At 43.5% G+C, this 7,751-nt stretch overlaps 1 non-coding gene across 1 annotated transcript; it reads right to left on the bottom strand.

The window, feature by feature from the left end:
- Positions 1-292: 292 nt before the first annotated feature.
- Positions 293-422, bottom strand: LOC122437505. The gene has a single exon (XR_006268317.1). It is a non-coding gene; the product is annotated as a small nucleolar RNA SNORA70 (small nucleolar RNA).
- Positions 423-7,751: the final 7,329 nt, after the last annotated feature.

The following is a 7,751-nucleotide window of genomic DNA, read 5'->3' as shown; positions in this document are numbered from 1 at the left end:
ATCCAGGATGAGTCACTTTCCTGCCACTATGTTTTCAAATTCACCAGCCTTAAACTTAGTAAATCCCCACTTCTTGGAGACATGGATCTTCTGGTGGCCAGGGAACTTGCACTTGGCCCTGTTAGGGCCTCAGTCACAGGCTCCTTGTTTTGCAGCTTGGTACGGATGGACATCATGACTTGGGCAATGTGAACCCTGGCCACTGTGCCCAGGGGCTTTCCAAAGGCACGGCACACGCCTATCTGGAGCCTAGACCGGGGGCACATGCCAGTCATGAATGTCCACTGGCAAGGGCTGACTCCAGGCCTGCTTAGGGCCCCCACAGAGGCCGCAGGCTGCACACACTGCCAGGAGGCTGCTGTCTGCAGACAATGCACGCCTGGACCCCACAGGGAAGAGAGCAGAACTTCACTCCTTTTCAAAGCGGAGTGAGATCCCACTATATGTATGTATTATGTTTTATTGATTTATTCATCTGTTAATGGACATCTGGGTTGTCTCCACCTTTGGGCTCTTGTGAATGATACTCTTTAAAACTTTTTTAATGGAAGATGCCAAACATATGCAAAAGCAGACCAAAAGAATGTGATGAACTCCCATGTACAATAATTATCAAGGGCTTCCCTGGTGGCTTAGCAGTAAAGAATCTGCCTGCCAATGCAGGAAACACGGGTTTGATCAGTCAGGAAGATTCCCTGGAGAAGGAATTGGCAACTGATTCAAGTGTTCTTGCCTGGGAAATCCCATGGACAGCCCACCATGTAGCCTGGTGGGCTACAGTCCATAGGGTCACAAAAGAATTAGACACAACTTAGGGACTAAACAACTATAATGATCAACTCATGACCAATCTTGTTTCACTTATATCCACATATAATTCTTCATCCCATATTATTTTGAAGACTATCTCAAATATCATAAGTGTTATCATTGTTTACATTTTACAAAATGGAAAGGAACAGAGAGGTTAATTATGTTACCAAGGTTACAGAGCTCCCAAGAGATGCAGCCAGGATTTAAATTCAGGCAGTGTGATGGCTGAGCCCATGCTTGTGTCTCTGCTACACCTGTGTTTACGCAAGCACACATACATGCATCAGGTCAACTCTGGGAATGTTGGAAAAGTGCATTTGGAAAAGTTTGCCTCTTCCTACATTTTTCCTACACGTGGATGTTGCCTGGAATCTGGAATAGATAGGCATGAGTTTGAGGTCTAAGGTCTTAGTTATAAGTAGAGTTGGTGATCCCCAACCTCCAGAGTTGCTGTGAGGATTAAGTGAGATAAAGTCAGTGAAAGTGCCAGGCACTTCCTAGCATGCGGCAGGAGATCATTACATGTGATTTCACATCCTCTCCTTGGGCAGGGGGGTGAGGTGGGGGCAGGCCTACCTTCTCTCCATAGAAGCAAATGTCAAGAAAACATGCTCTGTCAGAGTGTGACTCTCAGAGGTCAATGTGTAATCGCTGCTGGGGGATTTGTGTTGCGAAATAAGGGATTTTATCCTTTGGTCTTGTGGTGCAGGCTGTGGGTGAGTGCAGAACAGAGGTGTTGCAATTCCTTCTGGCCCCTGAAATCATGTATGTGTATGCATGTGTGTGCACAAGTGTGTAAGACAGGCTGGTAAGTAAGTTCAGGCTTCATTCTCTGCCCAGAGCATTAATTGCTTTCTTTTCTATAAAGAATTGTGTTCAAAACAAGCAACTACTTTCTCTATCTCCGTTTGCTCTTACTGGCTAAAACCGGAAGCAAAGCCCTGTTTGGGACCCTTGTCATTTTCTGGTCCAAGGACACAAAGCTACAGGCTGGAGGTCTGAGTTCAGATAGGTCTTGGCAAGTACTCCTTATCTCATTCTAAATTTCTGTAGTCAAGCCCCTTGAATTAATCTGGGAGGGCCTGCAGGGCTCAGCGGACAACTGAGCAGGACTCACTGACTTACAACAAGCGAGTCTCAGGTGACCTCATGATGTCCCTGCAGAGGAGGCTTGGGAGGCGGGCATTGCAGCCTTCAGTATGTTAAGTGACAGTTAGCAAGAGTCTGACTGGCTCTTTCCTCTTCCTGGAATGCCCCTTTCTGATCTCGCCCATGGAAGTAATATTGGGTTGGCCAAAGAGTTTGTTTAGGTTTTTCTGTAACATCTTATGAAAAAAACCCAAAATAACTTTTTGGCCAATGCAATATAATCCTTTAATGCCAAGCTCAAATACCACCTCCTCCACGAAGCTTTTCCTACGTCACCACCCATCTCCCACTGCCACCCACTCCCACTGCCATACAGAGTAATTTCTCTCACTCTGAACCCTTATGTCATCACTTTTGTACCCTTTGAGGCATTTTTGCTGCTTTATCTTTTTACTATCTGAATACCAGTATTAACTCTGATAGACTGAAGTGAGTTCCTTGAGAAGAGGAATCATTTCATCTATTCCTTTTACTGTTCAGACCTCTTCACAGGCACATAATTAGCAACAAATAAATATCTGTTGAATAAATATTTCATGACAATGACACATAGTAGGCATTCAGCAAATGCATTCTGAGTGTAATGACATCCCTCTCCCATGAATTTGTTAAGAGACTTTTTACCCTACCCTTGATATTTAGATGGAAACCAATTCCACACAACCCTTTCAGTTCTAAAATCTGTCAAAACTTCAATGGAAAGAACCATAAAACTTGCCTTGAGGTAGCATGTGAGATGGTCTCAAGGTGTTTCAAATATCCTAACATTTCAAAATGTGTCATTGTCTTTGTGTGTATAATATCCCACCTGTCTCCAGAAGAACTTGAAGTGTCACAAAGTAGAGTGAGTGTGTGATGATTTAAGATCATATCAATCAACATCTGGTTATCAGATATTTCCTGCTTATCAGAAGAATGATCACTGATATTTGTAACAGTGACTCTGAAGTTCCACAAGAAACCAAAACACCTTGCTTAAAGATACAATGTCTCCAGAAACAAGCTTTTAAAAAGCCACTTACACCATTTAAAAATATACAGTTCTGTGGTATTAATCACATTCATATTGTGGAACAACCATCACCACTATTCATCTTCAGAAATTTTTCATCATTCCAAACAGAAACTCAATACCCAGTAAACTCTAACTCCCTATTCCCCCCTCCCTTCTGTCCCTGGTAATCTCTATTATACTTTCTGTCCCCATGAATTTGGCTGTTCTAGGAACCCCATACAGTGGAACCACACACTATTTGTCCTTTTGTGATTGGTTTACTTAGCATCATGTAATCAAGTTCACCCATGTTGAACATGCCTCAGCATCTCATTCTTTTTAAGGCTGAGTAATATTCCATTGCTTCTTTGGTGGTTCAGAAGGTAAAGAATCTGCCTGTAAGGCAGGAGATATGGGTTTGATCCCTGGCTCGGGAAGATCCCCTGGAGGAGGAAATGGCAATCCACTCCAGTATTCTTGGAAAAACTCCAGGCAAGAACACTGGAGTGGGTTGCCATTTCCTCCTCCAGGGGATCTTCCCGATGCAGGGGTCAAACCCCTGTTTCCTGCTTCTCCTGCATTGGCAGGTGGATTCTTAACCACTGCACCACCTGGGAAGCACAGAATACTTTTATTTATTTATTTGGCTGTGCTGGGTCTTAGCTGTGGCATGCAGGATCTAGTCCCCTCATTAGGGATCAAACCCAGGCCCCCTGCATTGGGAGCTCAGAGTTTGAGCCACTTAGCCACCAAGGAAGTCCCTTATTCTCACTCGTCAACTCTATATCCACGGTAACTTCCCACTAACCAGAAAATTTGAGTAATTAGAAAACCCCATTCCACCATTAGGCTTGGCAAGGATCTTTCTTGGAATATGCGGTCATGGGCAACAGGCAGAGACAGGGAATGATGCCCCTGTCCCAGGAGTGGACATGGGCCACAAGGAGGCGGATGATGAGGCCACAGTAGCATATTAGTAATGTGCTCAGCACGTTCATCCAGACAGATCTGCATTAACCAACCCCACCCTCACCTCAACGCTGTCACTCCTCTAGCTGTTAGCTGGCCTGCTTCTCCAAAAAGGTACGGACTTGAGGAACATTTGTTCTGAATTAAGCTTGGCTGCAATTAAAGTGTTATCATGTATATGGAGCTCAGATTACAGAGGCTGCCTTTGGCCAGTGAATGGTATTGCCCTGGCTGCTCAGAGAGGTGGAAAATTCTGAGGCCCCTCCAGCACTGTTTCAGGAAAAATGCTCTGAGTGGTGTGGAGAGGGGCCAGCTGGTGATGTCAAGGGATTTATAAAAGAGATTACAAGACCTTTTAAGGGAATGAGGCAGTTGCTAATGATGGAAAACTGCTAAAGCTGGATCTGGATACGGCCTGAACATTTAATTTGCTAGTTATCCTGAAATGCTTGTGAGTTTTAAAAAACACAGTACCACTCCCTTTGTGCGCACTTCAAAAGACAACATTAGCGTGTGGAGAGAAGAACCTGTTATGTTAATCAAAGTCTGGGGTAACTGAAACTGAACTCACACACACAAAGCCCCAAGTGAGTGATACAGGACCCGGGAAGGAGAATTAAATGCCCAAATGGACCTGGGTGCGCTGCACATCTGTATTTTTCTTTCTTTCTTCCTTATTTTTTTTTTAATACTAGTGGGGGGTCTGGAGGAAGCTTTATTTTTTAAGTAGCTACAAAGCTGCTTAAAAGATTTACACCTCCAGAGAGAGATCTGAAAATAAAATATTTACTTATACTGCATTTCCAAGTGTTTGCCTAGTCTTTTCACCAGCCTTGTGTCATCCTTTCTTAAGAATGTCGCTTTTATAAGGAGGAACCAGGATCATTTACAGTGACAGGGTAGATTTATTAATAGTTGAGTAGACAAGCTCCAACTTTTAACAGTTGGGCTTACTTGGTGTTTTAAATAGATAACTAATGAAAAGTCATCCCAGATTTAGGAACAGAGACTTAAGTTTGGAGGGGTAAAAGTGAAGGCTCTAGAAATCAATTTTCAGTGGAGCAGCTAAAATAAAGAAATTCTCTTTGCCATTATGGAGCTCTAAAACAAACCAATGAACAAACAAACAAATAAACAAAACTAATGGCCCACATAAGTAATACTCAAACTGCCAGTCCGTGAGAAGGCCCAAAGCTAAAGTGGACTAGAAGCAGGAATTGGAAACCAGCATCTGGAAGTGAGCAGTGTGGAGGCACTTTGGGACCCACTATCCTAAGCATAATTGGTTGCAGCTTTATCTGTTTGCACCATTATTTACTTGGGGGTAGAGGAGAACAGCACAAGGACTGGCCAGTCCACCCCTCACATGCTCTTATAATACGGAAAATCCAATCATCTAGCTTTAAGTGCCATTTTCAGTTGTAGCTTAAACAAAAGGGTCAGGAAACATATGTTGTTTTCTTTCACTTTTTCGGTGGGGGTGGGGAGGAGGGTAATCTTTCTGAATTGGCACCCTGGGTCGTATCCCAGTTTCAACATTTCCCACAGAGGGCTGTCATCTGGGCCCCACACCGAAGCCCTCCTGTGCTGCCTCCAGACTGGCTGGTCGTCTTATCACCCGGGGCCCCAGATTAAGGTCTCTACAGACCCCGTTTCCATGTCTTCTGCTCACCTCCTGTTCTGTTGTTTACTTAAATCCTTTCCCTTTTCAAGCTGGACTCAAGCCTCACCTCTTTCTTCTGCTCCCTCCCTCCCAATCTGGATGACTGTTCTTTCTTTTTAACTGAAGTAGAGTTGGGCTTCCCTGGTGGCTCAGTTGGTAAAGAATCTGCCTGCAATTCGGGGGACCTGGGTTCAATCCCTGGGTTGGGAACATCCCCTGGAGAAGGAAATGGCTATCCACTCCAGTATTCTGGCCTGGATAATACAGTCCCTGGGGTCACAAAGAATTGGACATGACTGAGCGACTTTCACTTTCATCGCACTTCACAGGTGATTGACAACGTCCTGCCAATCTCTGCTATAGAGCAAAGTGACTCAGTTTTATACATTCTTTTCAAAATATTCTTTTCCTTTATAGCTTATCCCAGGAGACTGAATATAGTTCCCTGTGTTATACAGTGGGACCTTGTTGTTTATCCATCCTAAATGTAATAGTTCGTGTCTACCAATTAGAAATTCCCAGTACATCTCTCTCCCTCCTCTCCCGCTCTTTGCCACGCGGGCTTTCTCTGGTTGCAGTGAACAGACCTCCTCTGCTGTGGTGTGTGGGTTTCCCATTGCAGTGGCTTCTCTTATTGTGCAGCATAGGCTCTTAGCACACGGGCTTTCGTAGTTGCAGCATGCAGGCTCAGTGGTTGGGGCGTACAGGCCCTAGTTGCTCCATGGCATGTGGACTCCTCCTGGACCAGGAACCAAACCCATGTCCCTTGCATTGGCAGGTGGATTCCAATCCACTGTACCACCAGGGAAGTCCTGCGAATCTGCTTCTGTTTTGTAGATAGGTTCATTAGTACCATATTTTAGATTCCACATATAAGTGATATCATATAGTATTTGTCTTTCTCTTTGTGACTTACTTCACTTCGTATGATAATCTCCAGTTGCATCCACGTTGCTGCAAATGGCATTGTTTTGTACTTTTTTATGGCTGACTATAAAAAGTATACTCTATGGTATATATGTATCATGTCATTTTTATCCACTCATCTGCTGATTGACATTTAGATTGTTTCCATGTTTTGGCTACTGTGAATAGCGCTGCTATGAATATTGGGGTGTATGTATCTTTTTGAATTATGGTTTTATCTGGATATATGCCCAGGAATGGCACTGCTGGGTCATATAGTAATTCTATTTTTAGTTTTTGAGGAACCCCCACACTGTTTTCCATAGTGGCTACACCAATTTACATTCCCACCAACAGTGCAGGAGGGTACCAATTTCTCCACACCCTCTCCAACATTTGTTATTTGTAGACTTTTTATTATTTATTTGATAATAAGTTGAACAGGCACCCTTAGCAGTTAAAGCTGAGTCCTAACCACCAGACCGCTAGGGAATTCCTGGGAGGCTTTTTAGTGATGGCCATTCTGACAGGGGTGAGGTGATACCTCATTGTAGTTTTGATTTGTATTTCTCTAATAATCAGCCTCACCTCCTTCTTAACGTCTTTCCTGACCAAGCTGGTCCCAATGAGCTTTATTCTTCCTTTCCCTCCATGACACTTAGAAATGATGCCTCTCACTTTATACTTTGATCGTACTTAAATTACTTTTTGCATTTAAAAGTATATGTCACATTAAGGATGTATATAACTCTCTTATAAACCCTGCTACCCCTGGGAAAGTATTATAGCAGAAATACTTGTTAAATATGATTTTATTGCCTCCAATCAAAAGGCTTTTTGACCAAAAACTGTTGCATCAATAACTATTTCTCACCTGAAATATTAGGCAGGTCCAAGAAACACAGCTATTAACTTTAACTTGAAAAACAATATTTTGAATTGGAAGCTGGGAATGGCTACACCATCCAAGAAATATTCTTAGAAGAATGTACAAGAAAAAGGGAAACCCAACCATCTTTCTTCAACTCAAAATTCTTCAAACCTTGCTCCCTCCTCTAGATCTTTTAATTCCCCCTAAGCGTTCCAAGAGAAAGAAGGTTGCTAAGCAGCCTGTGGGCCCTCTGAAAGTAGCCATACCTTTCTGTGCTATTTGCTTCATGCCTTTCTGGCCCAGGGGCAGGTGGAAAAGTGCTGTGGAGGGAAGGTCTCCAGCCACTGCCTCTCACTCAGCCTGCATTCCCCCTTTCTCTAATTTTG

This window comes from Cervus canadensis, chromosome 2 (genome assembly GCF_019320065.1).
Source record: "Cervus canadensis isolate Bull #8, Minnesota chromosome 2, ASM1932006v1, whole genome shotgun sequence".
Classification (NCBI taxonomy): Eukaryota; Metazoa; Chordata; class Mammalia; order Artiodactyla; family Cervidae; genus Cervus; species Cervus canadensis.
Note: the sequence above shows the minus strand (reverse complement) of the source record. Positions and strands in the feature narration are given on the sequence as shown.